At 37.7% G+C, this 21,806-nt stretch overlaps 1 long non-coding RNA gene across 2 annotated transcripts in view; it reads left to right on the forward strand.

Moving 5' to 3' along the window:
* The window catches only part of LOC125155256 (uncharacterized), a 315,444-nt gene that overhangs the window by 200,431 nt on the left and 93,207 nt on the right, over window positions 1-21,806 (forward strand). The gene's annotated exons all lie outside the window — the stretch shown is intronic.

Genomic DNA, 21,806 nt, shown 5'->3' on the forward strand with positions numbered 1-21,806 from the left:
TGGGCATAGAAGACTAACAGAAGGTAACAGTGGAAAAGAATGCTAAGCTGTTAGAGCTGGCAGATGCCTTAACCATCTGTTAATCTAGCTCCTTAATTTACTGGCCAAGAAAATGAAACCCAGAGAGAGAAGGTGACTGGAGCATGAAGCCAGTGGGGCTGAGACTAGCATATCCAGCACTGGAGCTCTGTTCTTTTGACTCCGTGGCCAGGGGTCTTCATTTCCATCAAATTGTATCATCAGCTCATGGAGAGACTTTATTTTTAAGGAACAGGAAACTACTAAGAATTGTGAACAGAAAAGGAAAGCCTGAATTTGAATCCCCCTGCTCCTTAACCTGTCAGTTGTATGACTTGGCAGGATTTCACTTGACCTCTTTAAATTCAGTCTGTTCATCTGTAAAATGAGGATAATAAAATGCCTGTGTCATAGGGATGCTATGAGAAGTGGATGAGGTGCTTTACACATAGTAGATGTGAAGTAAATTATGAAATCAAATTTTCTTCTCCCTCCTTCCCCCTTTATTTTTTTCTTTTTATTTTTTGTAAACTTTCTTTCCTTCTCCTTCTCCCTCTTACTTTTTATTCCTTTATCAAATACAAGGGTGGGGAAAGGCAGACATTCACCCACCCTGCACTCACCCGCAGTGTGTTCCTGCCCAGGACCTGTATCTCTTGGCCTGAAGGTTGCCTTGGGAAGGATGCTCTGCCCAACTGCATGACAGGTCACAGCACCAGAATGCCTACAACCTCCCAGGGCAGCCCTCAAAGGAATTTGGTGTATAAATTCCTCAGCTCCTTCTTGACACACTGGCAAGATTCCTCTGAGGTACCTGCTCCATATTGTCACCCTGGGTAACAGAATCACAGAATTGATCTCCAGTCCCCTCCAGAAAAAACATCCTTTGTTGGCTGCCTTCCCCTCCATGTCTCATTTCTCCACTCCCCTTTCAACCTTTCAGCTAAACTACTGGCATGTGAGTCTTTATCTCCTTTTGAGGGATTCCACACGAAAATGGTGTGGGATCATAAATGATGGAACTGGGTCCTCAATCGGGGAGGAAGGCAGATAGAAGCATAGATTGAGGGACTAGTATAGGGAAGGCAAAAGGTTGTCTTAGAACTAACAGTCTAAGAGTTAGAACTAACAGTCTACTGATTGCCAAGCTAGCTCTCTTACCTTTGTCATCCTGCCCTCTCATGTTTCTTGACATTCCAGGCCTGAGAACATAATCCCAGAAGTGTCATTATAGTATCTACTGGGAAAATCCTGAATAGGCTGGCTTTTGGGCTGACCTTTCCTTTCCAAAGCTGATAACCTCTTTGCTTCTTGATAGTAGAATGAGGAGGAGGAAGCCACCAGTGCTAACAGGCACCATGATTCTGGGAACAAGGGTATTCCCAAAACACAGACACCAATAACTGTCATTTTCAGAATTACTGTGGGTGGTGCTGGTGATGAAGGCAGACAAGAGTAGTTGCCTCCTTATCTAGAGGACAGTGAGTTTTCTGGAACTATGGAGATGGGCCTGGGCCAGGAAGAGACTTTTCTCTGAGAGTGCATGAGTTTTGCCAACAAAAAAACAGAGAACCCGTACAGCTTAGCGTTGCTCTTACACCCAGGAGAGTGCTGCCTCGAATAGTTCATCTTTGGCTCCCTGCCTAGTGTCTCCAGTTTCATGCATCCATTTTCTAATTAGAACTTCTTTGTGCTACAAGGCAGAATCTCAGAGGTGGTGCTGTATACCAGGTGGACAGGAGGAAAGAATACCTTTAGCAGACTCCCATAAAAAGATCTTTTAAAACCCTAGAGCAGTGGGCAAATGCAACCAACCGATGTTCAGAAAGACCTCCTAATGTTCCAAAGAAACAGACATTCAAGTTTCAGGGGTGGTTGAAGCCAGATTTTCTGATGATTATCACTAATATAGTCTTTGTGACCAGATGACAATGAAACCCCTTTTATACAGTAAACACCTAGACTACATGAATAACGTGAGAAATAGTTTTCTAACACTTTGAGGTTTGGAATGTAATTTTTGTGTTTGAAATTAAAAAAAAAATTTTTAAGTGTATTTATTTACTTAGAGAGCAAACATAAGCAGGGGAGGAGCAGAGAGGATAGACAGAATCCCAAGCAGGCTCTGTGCCATCAGCACACAGTCTGATGTGGGGCTGAAACTCACGAACCGTGAGATCATGACCTGAGCTGAGATCAGGAGTTGGACACGTAACCGACTTTGCCACCAGCGTGCCCCAAGTGTGTTTGAAATTTAAAATGAGAGTATTAATATGGGCAAATTGAAGGTAGATGGTTTTCTACAAATCAATTGGTTGGAAACAATTGTTAAAATTAGGATATTGGTAAAAAATGGATATTTCCAATCTCTGCAGCTTTTCACCCAGTGATGCTTACCATTTTATTATTAAAATCATTTGTTTACAAAAGGGGATAGCAGTAATCATGTATTTGAGGATTTAGGGTGAATGGTATAATAAAGTCTATGAAACTAAAAAAAAAAGATCTAGAAAATATTTCTAGTTTCTTTATTTCTTAGTCTAATTTCAAAGCAACATTATAAACCATGATGCTCTTTCAAAAATATTTGACAAAAAAAAGAAAAGAAAACCAGACATTCATTTGTTCTTTTTGAAAAGTTTTACTTTTCTTTATCAAGAATGATTTGTAGATAAAAAGAATGATTTGTGACAGTACCTTCTGTTAAAAAAATTTAGGAAAACATAGTTAAATATCATAGAAAGTGGACAAAGTAACTTTTAAAGCATGTTTTTAAAAGCTTAAAATAAGATTGCTTAAAAATTGATGGCAAATGAGCAATTGGGTAGGCACTCTAAATACTTACTGATTCATTTTGGGTAATTTATTTAGAGAAATATTATTTTATAATTCCTAAAAATATTAACCAGTGACTTTAAAGTAATTTTATAAGATTTGAAAAGTAGAAATACTAAAATATAAATGAACATTTTTAAACAAGTGCAACAAAAATGATGCCTACACCACTTTCTGAAGAAGATACTTAAGACGAATTGTAGCATAAAATAATTATAAAATGGTCTTATGATACACAGAAATTACATGTATATAAAATTATACAATAATAATATATAATGTTCTATAAATAATATATAAAATAATATATATTATTAACATAATATAGTAATATAATATTAATAATCTACATTATATATAGCTGACAAGCAGTGATGGGAAACATTTTTGTTTTCAGCCAATTTATCATTTTAACCAAACTGTTTTAGAACAATTCACATAGATGGAGAAATTTTTTAAAATTTTTTTAACATTTATTTTCAAGAGACTGAGAGAGACAGAGTGTGAGTGGGGGAGGGGCAGAGAGAGAGAGAGGGAGACACAGCATCAGAAGCAGGCTCCAGGCTCTGAGCTGTCAGCGCAGAGCCCAGGATGTCAGTGCAGAGCTGTCAGTGCAGATCCCACCAACCATGAGCTCATGACCTGAGCTGAAGTTGGACGCCTAACCAATTGAGCCACCCAGGCATCCCCAATTTTTTTTTTTTTAATTTACATCCAAGTTAGTTAGCATATAGTGCAACAATGATTTCAGGAGTAGATTCCTTAATGCCCCTTACCCATTTAGCCCATCCCCCCCTCCCACAACCCCTCCAGTAACCCTCAGTTTGTTCTCCATATGTAAGAGTCTTTTAGGTTTTGTCCCCCTCCCTGTTTTTATATTATTTTTGTTTCCCTTCCCTTATGTTCATCTGTTTTGTGTTTTAAAGTCCTCATATGAGTGAAGTCATGACACTTGTCTTTCTCTGACTGGCTAATTTTGCTTAGCATAATACCCTCCAGTTCTATCCACATAGTTGCAAATGGCAAGATTTCACTCTTTTTGATTGCCAAGTAATATTCCATTGTGTGTGTGTGTGTGTGTGTGTGTGTGTGTGTGTGTGTGTGTGTATACCACATATTCTTTATCCATTCATCCCTTGGTGGACATTTGGGTTCTATCCATACTTTGGCTATTGTTGATAGTGCTGCTATAAATATTGGAGGGCATGTGCCCCTTTGAAACAGCATGCCTATATCCCTTGGATAAATACCTAGTAGTGCAATTGGTGGGTCGTAGGGTGGTTTTATTCTTAATTTTTTGAAGCACCTCCTTACTGTTTTCCAGAGTGGCTGCAGCAGTTTGTATTCCCACCAGCAGTGCCAAAGAGATCCTCTGTCTCTGCATCCTCACCAACATCTGTTGTTGCCTCAATTGTTAATGTTAGCCATTCTGACTGGTGTGAGGTGGTATCTCATTATGGTTTTGATTTGTATTTCCCTGATGATGAGTGATGATGAGCATTTTTTCATGTGTCGGCCATCTGGATGTCTTCTTTGGAGAAGTGTCTATTCATGTCTTTTGCCCATTTCTTCCCTGGATTATTTGTTTTTTGGGTGTTGAGTAGATGGAGAAATTTTAATCATAAAATCTATGCGGGACAGTCACTCATTTTACCAGAAGTTGGTACAAGATCAGGTGACTTTCATGTGCATGCTTTCCAAATGACAGTAAAATCTAGGAATAAAGAACTTAAGGGGCACTCTTAAGATTCTGCTTCAGATTCTGTGTCTCCTTCTCTCTCTGCCCCTCCCCAGCTCACACTCTGTCTCTCAAAAATGAATAAACGTTAAAAAAAAAAAAAGAACTGAGGGTGATGACTGACTGGTGGACGGGAGTCCTCACTCTTTTCTGATGTACCATGCCTTTGGATGTCCCTGTGTTTTAGGGTAGCATATACAGTATCGTAGTATGTGATTACTTGGCTATTGGGCAGAAAGGGCCTGAGATATGGGTGTTAATGTGGTGGAAAGATGTTCTTCAAAGGGAAGCTCTTCAACATGACAGACAATGCAAAGGGCAACCCTCTTACATGGTTTAGTACAAAAGCTCTTGGTATTATAGTCTGGAGGAGAGTAGTAAGGTCAGTCATAATAAAGCACTCTAGTGAACAAAATAGGGTCTGTACAAGCTGCAGAACAGAACTGGGTGTGTTATAAACACTATCGTATGATTTGTATCCCAGATTCCCTTGGTGGAGACAGAAGTGCAAAGATACTTACTTTAAAGAGACAGAGACCTGAGGCATTTTTATAGATCATTATGATATTAGTTTCCCCAGGCTCGATAACACCAAAACTAGGAAAGGACACCCGGTCAAATTCTTTGCAAATTCTGAGTCATAAAAAACTTGTGACTAGTACTGTACATTTCATATTACTAACTTAGAGCCCAAGGGAGGTTTTATATGACTGGTTCTTGGCCAGAAGATCAAAGAATGTCCTTTCATCTGTCAGTGTTAACTGAAAAGGCAGTAGATTTTTTATAAGCGAAGGTAACGGGCTGAGCATGTGTATTTCCTGAAGGGTGCATTTGACATTTGAAAGTGAAACTCAGTATTAGAAGCCTAGATATATCCACTGAAAAGCAATCTGTGAGCTGCGAAACTGCAAAACAATTTTGTGGATCATGCAGTGAAGCTATTTCTTGGTCTGGTCTCCTTCAATAATGCTACGTGATTGACAAAACTGGATTATTTGGGTGTTTTCTTTCTATTTTCTATTCGTTTAAGTGCTAATGATTAAGGTTTCCATAAAATAAAACTTGTGCTGATAAGATTGGAATCATCATAAGCTTTTAAAATTTACTACTTTTTTCTACTTAAAATATTTATGAGGGTAATGAGTGCTTTATGTAGTTGTCAAGCAAATACAGGTGAATAAAATATGGTTTCCTTTGCTGATCCTCCCTGGAAAAGTGGATAATATTATCAGTTTACTACATATCCTTCCACACCTTTCTTGAATATATTGATTTGCAAAAATGGTGAAACATTCTTCTCATCCCTGTGTGCTCTCCTTTTTGCAGTGTGACTTTGTAGCTCCTTCCATGAAGTAGTGTCTGTTTCTCTGTGCTTTGCATTTGGGCTTGGCAGGGTGAATTCCTTTGGTTGTTGGGATGTGACAAACGTGACATTGAGATAACAAACATGATGAAAAGCTCTTGTCATTGGGGCTTGTCCTAAGCACCATGTGAATTTTATCACATCTATCATTATTCCTAGAGTCCATTGAAATTAGGAAACAAAAGTAGTACATAAATAAAGGATTTCTGAAGTCTTTGGTTTAATGAGATAGGTTTTTTATCAAGCAGTGTATGACCTTGGGATTTATATGTAATACAATTTCTTTTTTTTTTTTCAACGTTTATTTATTTTTGGGACAGAGAGAGACAGAGCATGAACGGGGGAGGGGCAGAGAGAGAGGGAGACACAGAATCGGAAACAGGCTCCAGGCTCCAAGCCATCAGCCCAGAGCCTGACGCGGGGCTCGAACTCACAGACCGCGAGATCGTGACCTGGCTGAATCGGACGCTTAACCGACTGCGCCACCCAGGCGCCCCGTGTAATACAATTTCTTAATCTTCTATCTATGTGTGTATAAATATATGCTTTATTTTAAAGAGGGCAAGCATATGAGAATACATGACCCCTTTTTTGGAAAAGCCTTTGAATAAAGCAGAAAAGACAAAGGCGTTATAGCTGCATCTTCAGTTCAGCCAGTGCTTGTCTCCTTGAAAATTCCTGATTGTTCCATGTTTGCTTGGTCTTCCTACCCTGTAGGGATCTTGTAGGAGAGTGATCTGATAAATTGTTTTATACCAACATGACAGGAGTTTATCGGTTATCCTTTTGATGTGGGTATTTGCCTTTTTAAAGAAACCTAGAGAGAGATCAATCAGAGCTTACTCCAAAAGCTTGAATTGGAAATGGAATTCTAGGCCAGAAATATTTGAGGAAGTCCACACACAGCCTCTTCTACCTCATTCAGCCTACTTCTAATACCTTCTCAGATAAAACACTATTGTTTCTTACCCCAGGGTTCAATAGTATGTAATTGGAGATAGAATGTTTTTCCATTTTATCAACAGAGGTGATAAAGGATTAGAAAGAATTGCAGTATTATGTTTATGAATAGAATCAGGATACTGATCAATGATGTAGTCAGAAGAATTTTTCTCGTAAGTGGCAGGGGAGGGAAAAGGCCAATATGTGATTCAGCTAAAACTGTGTACAAACATCTTAGTATATTAAAGCATTAGAATCAATCATGTCATTTTTCAAGATGTATGAAAAATTACAATAGTATCTACCCATCAGTAACAACACTCACAAGCCAGTTACTTCATTGCAAAGAATCTTTAGCATGTCCACCTATTATACATGTATAAACAGTTATGGACCGATAGTGTTAAGATAGACATGATAGAGATTAGGTAGATAGGTAGATAGAGAGAGACATGGATAGAGATCTAAATTTGTCTTACGAGAAATCTTTGTATATAACTTGGTTCAGTATAGAATCGTTTTCTGCTTTTATCTGTTGTCTTCCTGTTATGCCTGGCTCATAGTGTTCTCCCATATGCCCACCTTGCTGTCATTCTTGGTGAATTCACTATGTACATAGGAAGACCGTATAACACCCTGGCCTCTCAAGTTCTTGGTATTTTCCACTCCAGTGACCTTTATGTATATTCCACATAAGCCACATACTCCAGTGATCACACACTGGATCTTGACATCATTCACCCATACTCTCCTTTAAAATCTTAAATTCAGATACTCTAATCCCATGTCATAGACTCTCATCTTCTCGTCCTCCAATTCTATCACTTGATTACTTTTACTGTCTATTCTCATACCTCAACAGGATCACCAGTCTCTTGATCCCTCCTAATCCCCAAGCAGTCAGCCCCTCCCTGTCCTTTTCCTTTTCCATGTAGCTTAAACTACATAATACATCACTTTTATTAATATTATTTAATAATTAATTGGATCAACACCTTTGGCTGTTGACCCTCCATTCTACTAGTTTGATAAGACCCAAACTATTCATCATATATGTCAATCCAACTGTTTTCTCTCTCTTTTTATGTCCAGCCTACTGAGCTAAATTGGTGTCATGATAAAAACATGGTGCTAAATCTTAACTGCTAAACAGCCAAGTATTTCATCAGTTCTACCTCCCATTTCTAATAATGACTATTGAAGAGCTTATCCGCTGTCCTCAAACCTCTTACCTGTCCTATCTCTTACATTGTCCCACAGGCTCAACACGTTACCTCTCTCCCCTTCTACTATGCCAAAAAAGTAAAAATCTATAGGTAGGAACTGCCCATCTTCATGCAATGCCATCTGCAAGCTTACCTGCATCTGAGCTGTATCTTTGCCTTCTCCCTTTGGATTCCAGGGAGATAACCTGCTTCTTTTTGCATAACCAGCATTTCCACCCATGTTTCCCCTCTGATTCCACTCCTGGATCTTCAGGGAACTTGTACCATCAACTTTCTTTTTCTCTTTATCTTCAAATTTTCCTTGTCTCCATGTTGTTTGCAGCTAGTATGCTTTTTCTTTATGGTTAGTGCTTTTAATAACCTCATTAATTCTTTCTTTACTCCAAAGTCATGAATATATCTGGAGTTGATTTTTTTCTGTACAGGGTGAAGAAGTAGGGTCAAGTTTCACATTTTTCCTATAGACATTTAATTGTCCCAACACTATTTATTTTTAAAAAATATGTTTTCCCGCACTGGGTATAAATCAAGTGTCCATCTATGTATCTATTCCCCTGTAATTCTTCACTGCCTTGTTAGCTCTCTGATACCATCAAGGAGATTTACTTTTTGAGGCAGTAGGACAAGTCCAGTTTTCTGGTTGTCCTCAATGTTGTAGGATTTTTTATAGAGCTCTTTTCAAATTTGCTACTTTAAAAAAATGTAATCCCTAGTCCCTGCTGAAATCTCCATATTATCTTTTATCTCCCTGAAAATAACAAGCAGATTTATTCTAAAATTGTATCTGATGACCATAGTATTTGGAGCTCTTATGGGTCTATTTCTGTATCTGTTGTTTGTGCTGGTTTTCACCTATGTTACCTTGTCTCCCCATGTGTATGACTTTTACTATCTGATAGATTTTGCATTTGAAAAATTTCATTATTTGAAACAGTTTTTGAGGACTAGGATAATCTCATCATTCTCCAGAGAAATTTTCTTCCTTCAGACCCTATATAATTTACAACCTGGCTCTACTGAAATCCAGTGTCAGGCATTGATCTGGTCTGAATCTGGGCTGCATGCTCTGTAAGGACAGGTCTACCTCTGCCTCACCCATACTCCCAGAGTACACTTTCAAATCAGGGATTTTACAGGCACTAGTCTCTTTGTGAGCCCTGGACTATTAGTTAGACTTGAAAATCTGTGCTCTTTTCAGAGAAATAACATCCCTCCACAACACAACCTTTGAAAGAAAGAGAAGGGGAGAGAGAGAGAGAGAGAGAGAGAGAGAGAGAGAGAGAGAGAAAACAAAAGAAAGAAAAGAAAAGAAAAAAAGAAAAGGAAAGAAACAAAAAAAGAAAAGAAAAGAAAAGAAAAGAAAAGAAAAAAGAAAAGAAAAAAAGATAGATAAAGGAAAGAAAATCTAATTATAGAAATACCAAAGGGGGAGCCTGGGTGGCTCATTCGGTTGAGCATCTGACTTCGGCTCAGGTCATGATCTTGCAGTTGACGAGTTCAAGCCTCGTGTCAGGCTCTGTGCTGACAGCTCAGAGCCTAGAGCCTGCTTCAGATTCTGTGTTTCCCTCTCTATCTGCCCCTCCCCAACTCATGCTCTGTCTCTCTCTGTCTCAAAAATAAATATAAACATTAAAAGAAAAAGAAATACCAAATATAAGTAGATAAAAGCAATAGTGCTCTGTTGAAATTAGACAGTAGAGCCTCAACATGGTATTACATCTCCTAGTCTTGGCTTCTCTGATGGTTTCTAAATTACCTCCAATGAATTTATCTTTTCTGGAACATCTTTCAAAAACCATGGAATTTTAGAAAGAAACATATCTATTTTTATAAAGCTAGGTTGGCTCAAGAAGAGGCTTAAGCAATGTACATAAGCCCCTTGTATCTAATTAACTTTATTTACATCTATAGTCACCGGCTGTATCTTTAAACTCAGGCTTTTGTGAATAAACTTTGAGCCAACAGCAATAAAACTAGAGGGTGCAGTTGGCTCAGTATAAACCAGTGGTAGTCAAATGATCCCAAATCTCCTGTTCATTATAGATAGATAAAATATTTCAATTACTTAACTCATTCATTTATGAAATACTTCAGGAGTACTTATAATGCTCTAGACTTTAAAGATGCTATAATTTTAAAAAGCAATGTATTTTCTATCTTCTAGTCCTCTGCTTAAATTATGTAGGAAGGCTGTTTTTGTATTATGCTTTAATATTATGCACACACACCAAACTCTTGGTAAGTCTATGTTTTTATCCCTTCAATAACACCTATCCTGAAATCTCTCCCATTTCCACCTTTTATCTATATTCTTTATTCACCTGTCTTCTCAGTAATACCACTTCCTTTAAAACCTCCTTAGGTAGAAGCACTGATTCTCTTGTAGCTCCTTCTCTTGAGCCTGGGAGGCTGGGTCTGCTTTCTTTGCTCACCTTCAAATTCTTCCTGGTTATGCGCTTAGCTCAACAGCCTGTACTCCACTGAAAGTCATGCCATTTAACTCTGCAATAATCTTTTCTCATGAGAGTCAAGTGGCTGAAGTTTCATACCCTATGTGATTTAACTAACATATTGTTAATTGCAATTGAATTTTCCCCCTTTTGTCACTCTCTTTGTAGTCATTTGTCCAACTGAAGGCTACTCCCCATACCTGATGTATAATTTAATAACTGGGACACAGTTGGTCTTCAACATCCCATTCTATTCTTTATGCTGATGGTTTATCTAACATCCTCATAGTAACTTTATCTTTCTTCTCCAATTATCTCATCCTCTCTACTCAGCAACACACTTATGTGGATATGCCTTGGACTGGGTCAGCACCTGGAAGAGTGTGACCTTTCAAGTCTTACACTCTGAAATTTCCCTTTTGACCACAACCTCTTATCCTTCTATATATCTCTCCCTCATTCTCAGTAAAGCTCATCATTAAAATAAATTTGAATTCTAGCTCCCTTGATCTGATTTATTAGATCTATTTCCCCATGTCCCTAATTGCCTTCACTTTCCTTCCAAGTACATCATCTCTGTATCTCATACAGCTTTTCTTATCTCCCCATTATGCTGCTAACTGAAAACATTGAGCTTGAGACTTAGTGTTGTGATTATTCTGGCTCTGATTTAGGTCTGCTGTAACCTCCTGGAGAAAAAGTGCATGATTCATTTCATGACAGATGTATCATCCCTAATCTCAGTCTACCTTGCTGAACAGTTCTTTATTCCTTTATTCTTCCCAAGTAGCTTCTGTTCCTGTTCTTCACAGAAAACACACCAAACTTTTCCACTCTGCTCAGAGCCTCAGCAGGTGACCCAGGTTCCTGCTTCATTGAAAAAAGAAACACTATTGGGTAAAAATGTTCCTATACTATACCCATATTTTCACTCACTATTTCCCCTTATTGAAGTGGAGGAGATACTTCTGAATTGCTAGGTGAATTCTTCCACCTAAATTGTTGGTCCCATTCCCTCTTGCATCCTTAGGAATTGTGTCTCATCAGTTCACTCCATTCTTTGCATCTCCATTTCCCTCCCTCCCCCCCCTCTCTTTCTCTCTCTCCCTCCCTCCATAAGTTCCAAACACTCAACCCACAGATATGTTTATTATTTCCCCTTTCTGAAAACTCTACACCATCCCTTAACCACCATTTATTTTCTTTCCTACCTGGTTTATTGATATAGGACTTACTTGCCATCTCTACATTTTTACCTTTCATGCATTATTACTCACTGAAATTTGACTTCTGCCCCTTCTGATCTGACCTTCTCAAAGGTCACTGGTGAAAAAATCCTATTTCCCAAATCCAGTGGCTTCTTTGCCATTCTCATTCTTTGAATCTGGCTATGGTATTTAACATTATTGACCACTTCTTCTTTCTTGAAAGTCTTCCTCCTTCAACTTCAAGATAGATTCTGTTTCTTCTTCTTCTCTTCCTCTCTACTACTCTTTTGACTCTTCTTCTGTCTCTTATTATTTATCAGAATTCCATGTTCTGTTCTCTTCTTGCCCTTCGCTCTTACTTGGACTGTTTCCAACAGTTCTCTCTTCAGCTCTAACCTGTATGCCCTAAAACATGTCTTTTACCCTTACCCTAAACTTCCCTTGAACTAGAGATTCACATTTATAACTGATTCCTAGAAATTTCTTCCATTGTCTTCCTCCTGCAGATTACCTCAGGTCTAATTTAGAATTTATTATCTCTTCTCTACATGTCACCACCCCAGAGAAACCTAAAATGCCCTGTTCTTCTTGCATTGTCTTTCCTTATTACTAATCCCCTTATTTCCTCCATTATCTGAGTTGAAAATTCTGGAATCATCCAGACTTCTCCTCTTCCTTCACCCCGTTAAATCAACTGGTCAGGTCCTCTCAATTTTACCTCAAAAGCATCTTTCTACTTAACATTGCTCCCTATTTCCCCTCTGACCGTCCTCATCAAGGCATCCCTGACTCTTTCACAAACTTGTAGGTGGCCTCTGAGTCCTGGCTCTCTTCGCCTGAGAACTCTCTACTCCTTTTCCCAACTTACACTTTTCCACAATACAACCCAAATGATGCTCAGTTACTATGTGCTGGAAGGAATGTTTAACTAAACAAGAAGTATTCCCTCCCACTTATAAATGAGTTACTAATGTGTAGGTGACACTTGCTTTTATTAGAATTATTACCTTTCAGAATATTTTTTTAGACCTCTGGAATTAGTGGAGGATCCATCAAGACTCTGATGTCTGCTTTTTCCAATCACTTAAAAAAGGAAAGAAATGCAAGAGAACCGTGCATACCACAAACCAGATGATCAAGAACTAACTCTTTTGAATTGTTTCTGTTGAAAGCTTTTAGAATCTTTGCTCTTCTCTTCCTGGTTTAGAGATTTTTAGACTTGTATCCTTGATCATGAAAACCTTAGAGAGGAAAGTGTAAAGTGAATAGAAAAGATGAAAGTCAATTTTGCTACTTATTAGAAGTTCTGATAGAAACACATTGTTGAGACGGCGGTGTAATAAATACAGCAAAGGACTTCGGATTTTAAGTAGATGCTAATTATAAATAAATTATATAATATATATTTGTATATGTTATATATTTTATTCATTCACTATTAGTGTCAATGACTGAGAGTTGACAGTTGTAATTCTGAATTTTTTATTTTGATATATAGTCAGCATAGATAAAGCAAAGCACTGAAGTTGTAGTGCTGCCAAATTTTTCTAAAAGTTCATTTCCAATGTTAAAACACCCCCAAACAAAACTGTTTAACAATGCATGAATTAATTATGGAATCAGAATAAAATTTGATGCCTTTCACTTTGAATTTTCTGTTGAATCATGTAACAGTCAGCATGCTATAATATTGCCTTACCTTAGATTATAATAAAATTGAGGAAAAGAACATAGTGAAAAGAGGGTTCTATTTTCAATGAGATTTAACAACTATGCCTGAAACTGACTGTGTCAACTTGGTTATATTCATCAATGTGTGTGTGTATGTGTGTGTGTGTATTATAAAGTATGGATATCTCAAGTTAGTGAAAGTGATTTAAAATGACTTTTAAAATACAAATAAGTATTTTCACGATTCTTTGAAAATTTGAACTGGTTTTGTTAGGATTATAATGTAGATAACTGATGTCTTATCTAAAATATATGTTTGACATTCTTCAGCCTAGGAATAAATAATTTCTGAACAGGCCAGAAGCTGCTACCAGCATGCTGAGCTCAAAAATCAGCTCATTTAGTTTCTCTTGTATGAAAATTAAATGTCATGATGAAAACATGGTGCGGTGTTGACCTTAGCAAAGGCTTGAAAGTATTGTCCCTGTGGTAAAATTAAACAAACTTCTTATGTTTCAAGTGGGTTTCAGAATGTACATTAACCAGTTTTAAGATTCAGTGACTAAAACTGTTATTAGTTTATGTCTACCAGTGTCATCATTAGTCATTGAGTATTTGGATATGTCAATGAAGAACTAGTAGAGCAGCTGTAAAATATTCGTAAAACCACATGTGGCAATACCAGTATGTAACACAAAGCTTTTTCATGATTTAATGTTTTGTACGATTCTCCTAATTATTCATAGCAGACTGAACCAGTATAAATGCCAGGTCATTTTCTAACTGTGTAAGCTTGTTTTTAACTAGGTAGTGGATCAGTTGTGATTTTTATGGGTTATATTTCATTACAAATGAGATAGAAGTTACCTTAGAAAATAACCAGACATATAAAAATTTCATGGGATTCATTGAAGACAAAAATGTCTAAAGATACTTCATACTCAATTTTTCTGAGGGTCATATAACAATATTTGTGTTTTGAAGTTAATACAACTTCACTGGCTCAGAACCTTCATGAAGTTAGCCCAAATTTAAAAATACTGGTTGGTGCATTAATATTTGGAATAGAATTGAAAACTTGATTTAGAGTTTTGTAAAAGTAATATCATGTACAAACATATGTAATATCACATATGTTTATAATATGTTTCTACTGAGAGAGGGTGGTGACTGCCTTTTGACCCAACTGTGATATTAGGCTGGCACTGGTAAGTAACTTGAGCCAGAGAATATACAATGAAGTCATATTTTTATGGGCTGATATAATTATTTTAGGGCATCTTTAAGACTTTTAATTAAACTTCTGAAAATTTCTTCATATACTCCTAAGAAGTAAGAGTTAAGGATAGGTCAAAGTATATAACTAATTAGAAAAGAATGCACTCTCTCTTGGCCATTGTGAAATGAACATATCATTTCCCTTCATAAAGGGATTTAAGTTTACTTTTGTGGGTTTCATAAGAATCCTTGCAGATCATTACCTTCCTTCCCCAATCCTTTAAATCTATATACCTTCATCTTCAGTTAGGGAAAATTTATTTATTAAAACTGAAATGGGGAGTAAGAAATTTAGTCACAACAAATGAGTCTTTGCATGGAGAAAAATCTGGAGGGAAATTCACCATTAATTTTTAGGCTAGTCAAGTCATAACTCTTTCAACCCATGGGAATTCCATTATTACTCTTTAGAAGTTTTTACCCAGTCCAATGCCCATGCCTTCATTGAGCATTGGTAGTCTGGGTTTCCTTCTTTCCTAAATGCCACTTTACTTTTAGTCTTTCTAAATGAACTATTGGCTATATATCCTCACCTGAAAGCATAATTTTTCCTTTTCTTTCTGAAATGTTGAGCAGGTAACAAGTGAGACAGTAAAGTGTTATTCAATCTTCATGAACTGGAAGTAGGGTTTTTCCCCCTATGTCTTCAAGGTGATCCACACTAAAAGTGGTGCTTCCAGTCCTTAGGGTTTCAGAGCTGAAAGACCAACCTAGGATTTCAGAGCACCCCTGAGCTCAAGAGGAGGTAAACTTCTGCTCTCTCCAATGGAATTTCTAATCACAGTGTTTCTAAGTAATGCAAAAATAGTTTGAGTTGAAATTAAAATATAAGTGCTCATGGTTATTTATCTAAATGACTGAATTGCATAAGCCTAATGTCTGAATTACCCCCAGATGAAAGTTAGATTGTTTATTTTTGTGTATCTTAGGAAAGTTTTGAATCAAAGAATTTGGAATTCTTAAAGAACACCAAAAGTTGAATCCTTTTGAGAGATTTTCTTAATAGTTGGTAAAAACTAGTTTCTCTCTTAAATTGAAGAATGTTTTCCTACTGCTTCAAGGGCTTTGTATATGCTGATCTGTTGTAGAATGCTCTTTCCTGTCCATTGCCCAGTTAACTTTTCTGATACTGAAGATTCAGCTTACACACTCCTACTTTGAGGATGCCAACCCAAGACCCTTTAGCCTAAGTCTGGATTCTTGTTATGTGCTCTCATAGATCTTTGCAGATATTGTTCAAGGCACTTAACAAAGGCAATGCTTACCCATTTTTTTTTGTACATGTGATTAGTTTTTAGTGTGCCTTCTCCACTAAACTCTAAGCTCTATTGGTTTTGCTAACTACAAGTGCCTAGCAGAGTGTTTTGTATGTATTGTAGATATTCAATGTATATTTGTGACTAAAATATTAGAATAAGTATGGGAATGGAATACTTTCCCCCAGGAATTAATCTGTTTTCCTGATTGTAAACTATGAATTTCTAATGGCTGTTTTTCTACAGATCTCTCTATAATCCAGTATGGATTTGTTCTAATCTATGAAGACTGTATTTCATGTGTATGTAGTGACCTAATCACTGTCAAATTCAGAATAGCTTAAATACCATTTTAACCATTTAATCCCCATATAGCTTTGTATACCGCAAACTACCATCAATATCCTTTTTAATGTTGGCTTCTCTTGCGTGACAGTCTGCACTGAAATTCTCTATTTCTGGTAACCCTTACCTCTAATCATGTTAAAGGCTATCTTAGATTGGAAATCTCAGATCTCAGTAAGAAACTGAGGAAAATAAGAGAGAGAGGGGACTGAGTCAAGAAAGAATACCATTTCAGGCAAAGTGCCCTACAGAGTAGCTTCAGTATGATCCTAAAGGAAACTACAGGTTATGAGTTATGTAAGAGAGCTGGGCTTTCATATTCCAGCACTACTCAGTCATTAGCTAACAACAGTGGTGGTGGTGGGGGGGGAATACACTTTCTAAGACTTCTTTGGCTTCCTACCCTTTTAAGAAAAACAGCTCTGGTGGCTAGGAGAGTACCTGTGGGGAGTCTTAGGTGGGAGCACTAGAAGAAAAAGCATACAGAAGTTGGTGAGGATACACAGAAACATGAGAAAAGACTAGAGGGGATCTGGGAAGAGTACCAGTGGTATCTGCTATAGGGGCTCAACCTGAAACCTCATCTCTATCAATATAGATGACCATTTCTGTGCTCAATTTGTATTCTATAATTTTGGATCCAACTGCCATCTATTCACAAAAGACATGTAAATCTACTTAATCATCCTGAACATTACTGATTCTAATACAGTTCTTTAAGTATAAGCTGGAGGTGCCTAGCAGGTGATCTGCACAAGTGAGAAATGTAAAAAATAATGATAAGTCAGAAAAAACCCAGCATCAAAAACAATGAACTACATTAAGTGGCCCTACTATGCCTGTTGTCTCACCCTGTCCACCTCATTAGATACCCACGAAGCTATCAAGCAATTTGGCCTCTGAGGAAACTGTTTGGATCTTGAGAAAGAGAGGCCAAAAATTCAGGAGTATTTAGTGGGCCTGTGCCTGATTTATTGAGTTAGCCCATTAGAATTTTATATTTGTTAAGGAGAAAAGAACACAGACATAAGTATGGCATTTGACAAACAATACAAAATAGTCTCAAAGCCTAGGAAATAGAGACCTTAGAGGAATCTTGTAGGAAAATGTCAAGTGTCAGGGTGCAGGTAAGCTGTAGCTTTCTAGAAAGGTAGCTAATTAGAATTCTACAAAACATTAAGGAAGAGTTAACACCCATTCTCTTGAAGGTTTTCCAAAAGATAGAAATGGAAGGAAAACTTCCAAACTCTTTCTATGAAGCCAGCATTACCTTGATTCCAAAACCAGACAGAGAACCCACCAAAAAGGAGAACTATAGACCAATTTCCCTGATGAACATGGATGCAAAAATCCTCAACAAAATATTAGCCAACCAGATCCAACAATACATTAAAAAAATAATTCACCATGACCAACCAGGATTTATACCTGGGATGCAGGGCTGGTTCAATATCCACAAAACAATTAACGTGATTCATCATATCAGTAAAGGAAAGGACAAGAACCATATGATCCTCTCAATAGATGCAGAGAAAGAATTTGACAAAATACAACATCCTTTCTTGATAAAAACCCTCAAGAAAGTAGGGAAAGAAGGAGCATACCTTGAGATCATAAAAGCCATATATGAAAGACCCACTGCTAATATCATCCTCGATGGGGAAAAACTGAGAGCTTTCCCCCTAAGGTCAGGAACAAGACAGGGGTGTCCACTCTCACCACTGTTATTCAACATAGTATTGGAAGTCTTAGCCTCAGCCATCAGACAACACGAAGAAATAAAAGGCATCCATATTGGCTAGGAGGAGGTCAAACTTTCACTCTTTGCAGATGACATGGTACTTTATATGGAAAACCCAAAAGATTCCACCAAAAAACTGCTAGAATTGATTTATGAATTCAGCAAAGTTGCTGGATATAAAATCAATGCTCAGAAATCGGTTGCATTCCTATCCACAAACAATGAAGTGACAGAAAGAGAAATCAAGGAATTGATCCCATTTACAGTTGCACCAAAAACCATAAAATACCTAGGAATAAATCTAACCAAAGAGGTGAAAAATCTATACACTGAAAACTATAGAAAGCTTATGAAAGAAATTGAAGAAAAAAAAGGAAAAATATTCCATGCTCCTGGATAGGAAGAACAAATATTGTTAAAATGTTGATACTACCCAAAGCAATCTCCATATTCAATGCAATCCCTATCAAAACAACACCAGCATTCTTCACAGAGCTAGAACAAACAATCCTAAGATTTGTATGGAACCAGAAAAGACCGTGACTAGCCAATGTGATCTTGAAGAAGAAAACCAAAGCAGGAGGCATCACAATCCCAGACTTCAAGCTATACTACAAAGCTGTAATCATCAAGACAGTATGGTACTGGCACAAGAACAGACACTCAGATCAATGGAACAGAATAGAGACCCAAGAAATGGACCCACAAACATATGGCCAACTAATCTTTGACAAAGCAGGAAAGAATATCCAATGGAATAAAGACAGTCTCTTCGGCAAGTGGTGCTGGGAAAACTGGACAGCGACATGCAGAAGAATGAACCTGGACCACTCTCTTACACCATACATAAAAATAAACTCAAAATGGGTGAAAGACCTAAACGTAAGACAGGAAGCCATCAAAATCCTCGAGGAGAAAGCAGGCAACTTCTTTCTCAACACGTCACAAAATGGATGAAAGACCTAAACGTAAGACAGGAAGCCATCAAAATCCTCTTGGCCACAGCAACTTCTTACTCAACACGTCTCCAGAGGCAAGGGAAACAAAAGCAAAAATGAATTACTGGGACCTCATCAAAATAAAAAGCTTCTGCACAGCGAAGGAAACAATCAGCAAAACTAAAGGGCAACTGACAGAATGGGAGAAGATATTTGCAAATGACATATCAGGTAAAGGGTTAGTATCCAAAATCTATTAATAACTTATCAAACTCAACACTCAAAAAAGAAATAATCCAGTGAAGAAATGGGAAAAAGACATGAATAGGATGTCTCCAAAGAAATCCAGATGGCCAAACCGACACATGAAAAAATGCTCAACATCACTCATCATCAGGGAAATATAAATCAAAACCACAATGAGATACCACCTTACACCTGTCAGAATGGCTAACATTAACAACTCAGGCAACAACAGATGTTGGCAAAGATGCAGAGAAAGAAGATCTCTTTTGCATTGTTGGTGGGAATGCAAGCTGGTGCAGCCACTCTGGAAAACAGTATGGAGGTTCCTCAAAAAAGTAAAAATAAAACTACCCTACAACCCAGAAATTGCATTACTAGGCATTCATCCACGGGATACAGGTGTGCTGTTGTGAAGGGACACATGCACCCCCATGTTTATACCACAGTAGCCAAAGTATGGAAAGAGCCCAAATGACCATCGATGGATGAATGGATAAAGAAGATGTGGCGTATATATAAATGGAGTATTACTTGGCAATCAAAAAGAATGAAATCTTGCCATTTGCAACTACATGGATGGAACTGGAGGGTATTATGCTAAGTGAAATTAGTCGGAGAAAGACAAAAATCATATGCCTTCACTCATATGAGGACTTTCAGGGACAAAACAGATGAACATAAGGGAAGGGAAACAATACTACAAAAACAGGGACGGGGACAAAACAGAAGAGACTCATAAATATGGAGAACAAACTGAGGGTTACTGGAGGGGTTGTGGGAGGGGGAAATGGGCTAAATGGGTAAGGGGCACTAAGGAATATACTCCTGAAATCATTGTTGCACTATATGCCAACTAATTTGGATGTAAAGTTTAAAAAATAAAAAAAAGAAAAAGTATTCAGAGTGGATGGGACAGTTGCAAACAAAGGAATCTAAAACCTTGATAACATTTATCTTGGCTCAGGTATCTTAATTATCACCAAATAAAATTGTGTTTTATAAATTTACATTGGTTAAGATGTAAATTGGAAGTAAAGAAAATGCTAAAATTATGTAAAGGACTGTTTTCATGTATGACATTTTTATAGGGGATTTTTTTTGACATGTCAAAACAGGTCAAGACATATAGAAATGTAGATAGTGATGGAGGGTGGCAAATTCAGCAATGAGTAAAATCACCAGGGCATTCTGTGGGATAGCATCTCCATTTACATGGACTAGACACCATGACAATGGAAAAACACATACATAATTGTACACTCTTGAATCCTCAAGGCTCTGGTGAGCAAGCTAGCTATAGCTGTAAGGCTCAGATGAGATACGTGAACATTATGGCCACTGAATGTGCTGAGTTCACTGTCTTAGCTGTTATGTGCCCGCTCATCTCAGAGCTCCACACCACCATTGCCCAACCATGTGGAAAGAGCAAGTGTTGACTCTGTCTTCTGCCTGAGGGTGAGTTCCTATCAGCAAGGGCCAAAGTGTTTTTTTTTTTTTCTACATTTAGAAACCATCATTTCCTTTTCTGCCTACAAGGCCTCATAATCACTTTGGGAACTATTGCTTCCTTCCTGTGTATTCATCATACATCCTGCTCTCACATGTGACTCTGAAAGCTTGCTGAGAACCTGCCTCCAATATTTCCCTCTTGATTTTCATATGGGAAATCTCTGGAACAAGTTGGCTACGTCTTTCAATGGAGGGATAAGGAGCTAGGTAAATTACTTACACCTAAGTTAAAAAGCCTTCAAATTTTTTAACTGTACTTCTGCCCTTGAGATATAAAAATGTTCTCATTGAATTTAACAAAGGTTAAATTCATTCATTGAGGTTTTTTATATTTGCCATAATCACTATCCTTTGGGTAGTTAGAAAAATGTGTCCATTGTGGCTCAGTAGATATCCAGAATTTTCCTCTGAAGTTTCTTTTCTGGCTTTCATCTGGTGGGAATTGATTGCCACAGAACAGGGGCTTTCATCTCAAACCTAGATTGCAAAAGTGTATGTAGAGCCAGGAGATGGTGGGTGTGCCAGTGCAGGGGTGAGATGATACAGCAGATAGAAGGGGGTACTTGATAGTCTTGCCTCATCACCTCATTTGGAGTGTGAATTTAATGGGTTTGTTACCAGTGGTACCAAAAAAGAGGCTCCATTGATGACAAAAGTCTTGAAGCTATAATTCGTTGAGGATTAGCAAAAATTTTAATTCAAGCCAGGAGTGGTTCCTCATAAAAATGAATTTGTTCTGACTTGATCTAGTGGTGTTGGAAGGGCCAAGACTCAGGAGCCCAGACTTGATTATTTTCATTCAGAATAGGTACAAATATCATGCATCCCAATAAAAGGAAAAGTGGGATATAAAAATGGGTGTGTGTTCCTCTGGCCCTTTGGGGTTGTAGATAGTAACTAACCATGGCCTCTGCCGCAGGAACCTAGAGAGAGATTAAAACACCCACAACTGAGTTCAATTGCCAGAGACACAAGCAAGTTTGCATGGTTTATGCCAAAACCTCAAATACAACATCTCCCATCCTGAACTTCCGTGGAAACT

Source organism: Prionailurus viverrinus, chromosome F1, assembly GCF_022837055.1.
Source record: "Prionailurus viverrinus isolate Anna chromosome F1, UM_Priviv_1.0, whole genome shotgun sequence".
Taxonomy (NCBI): Eukaryota; Metazoa; Chordata; class Mammalia; order Carnivora; family Felidae; genus Prionailurus; species Prionailurus viverrinus.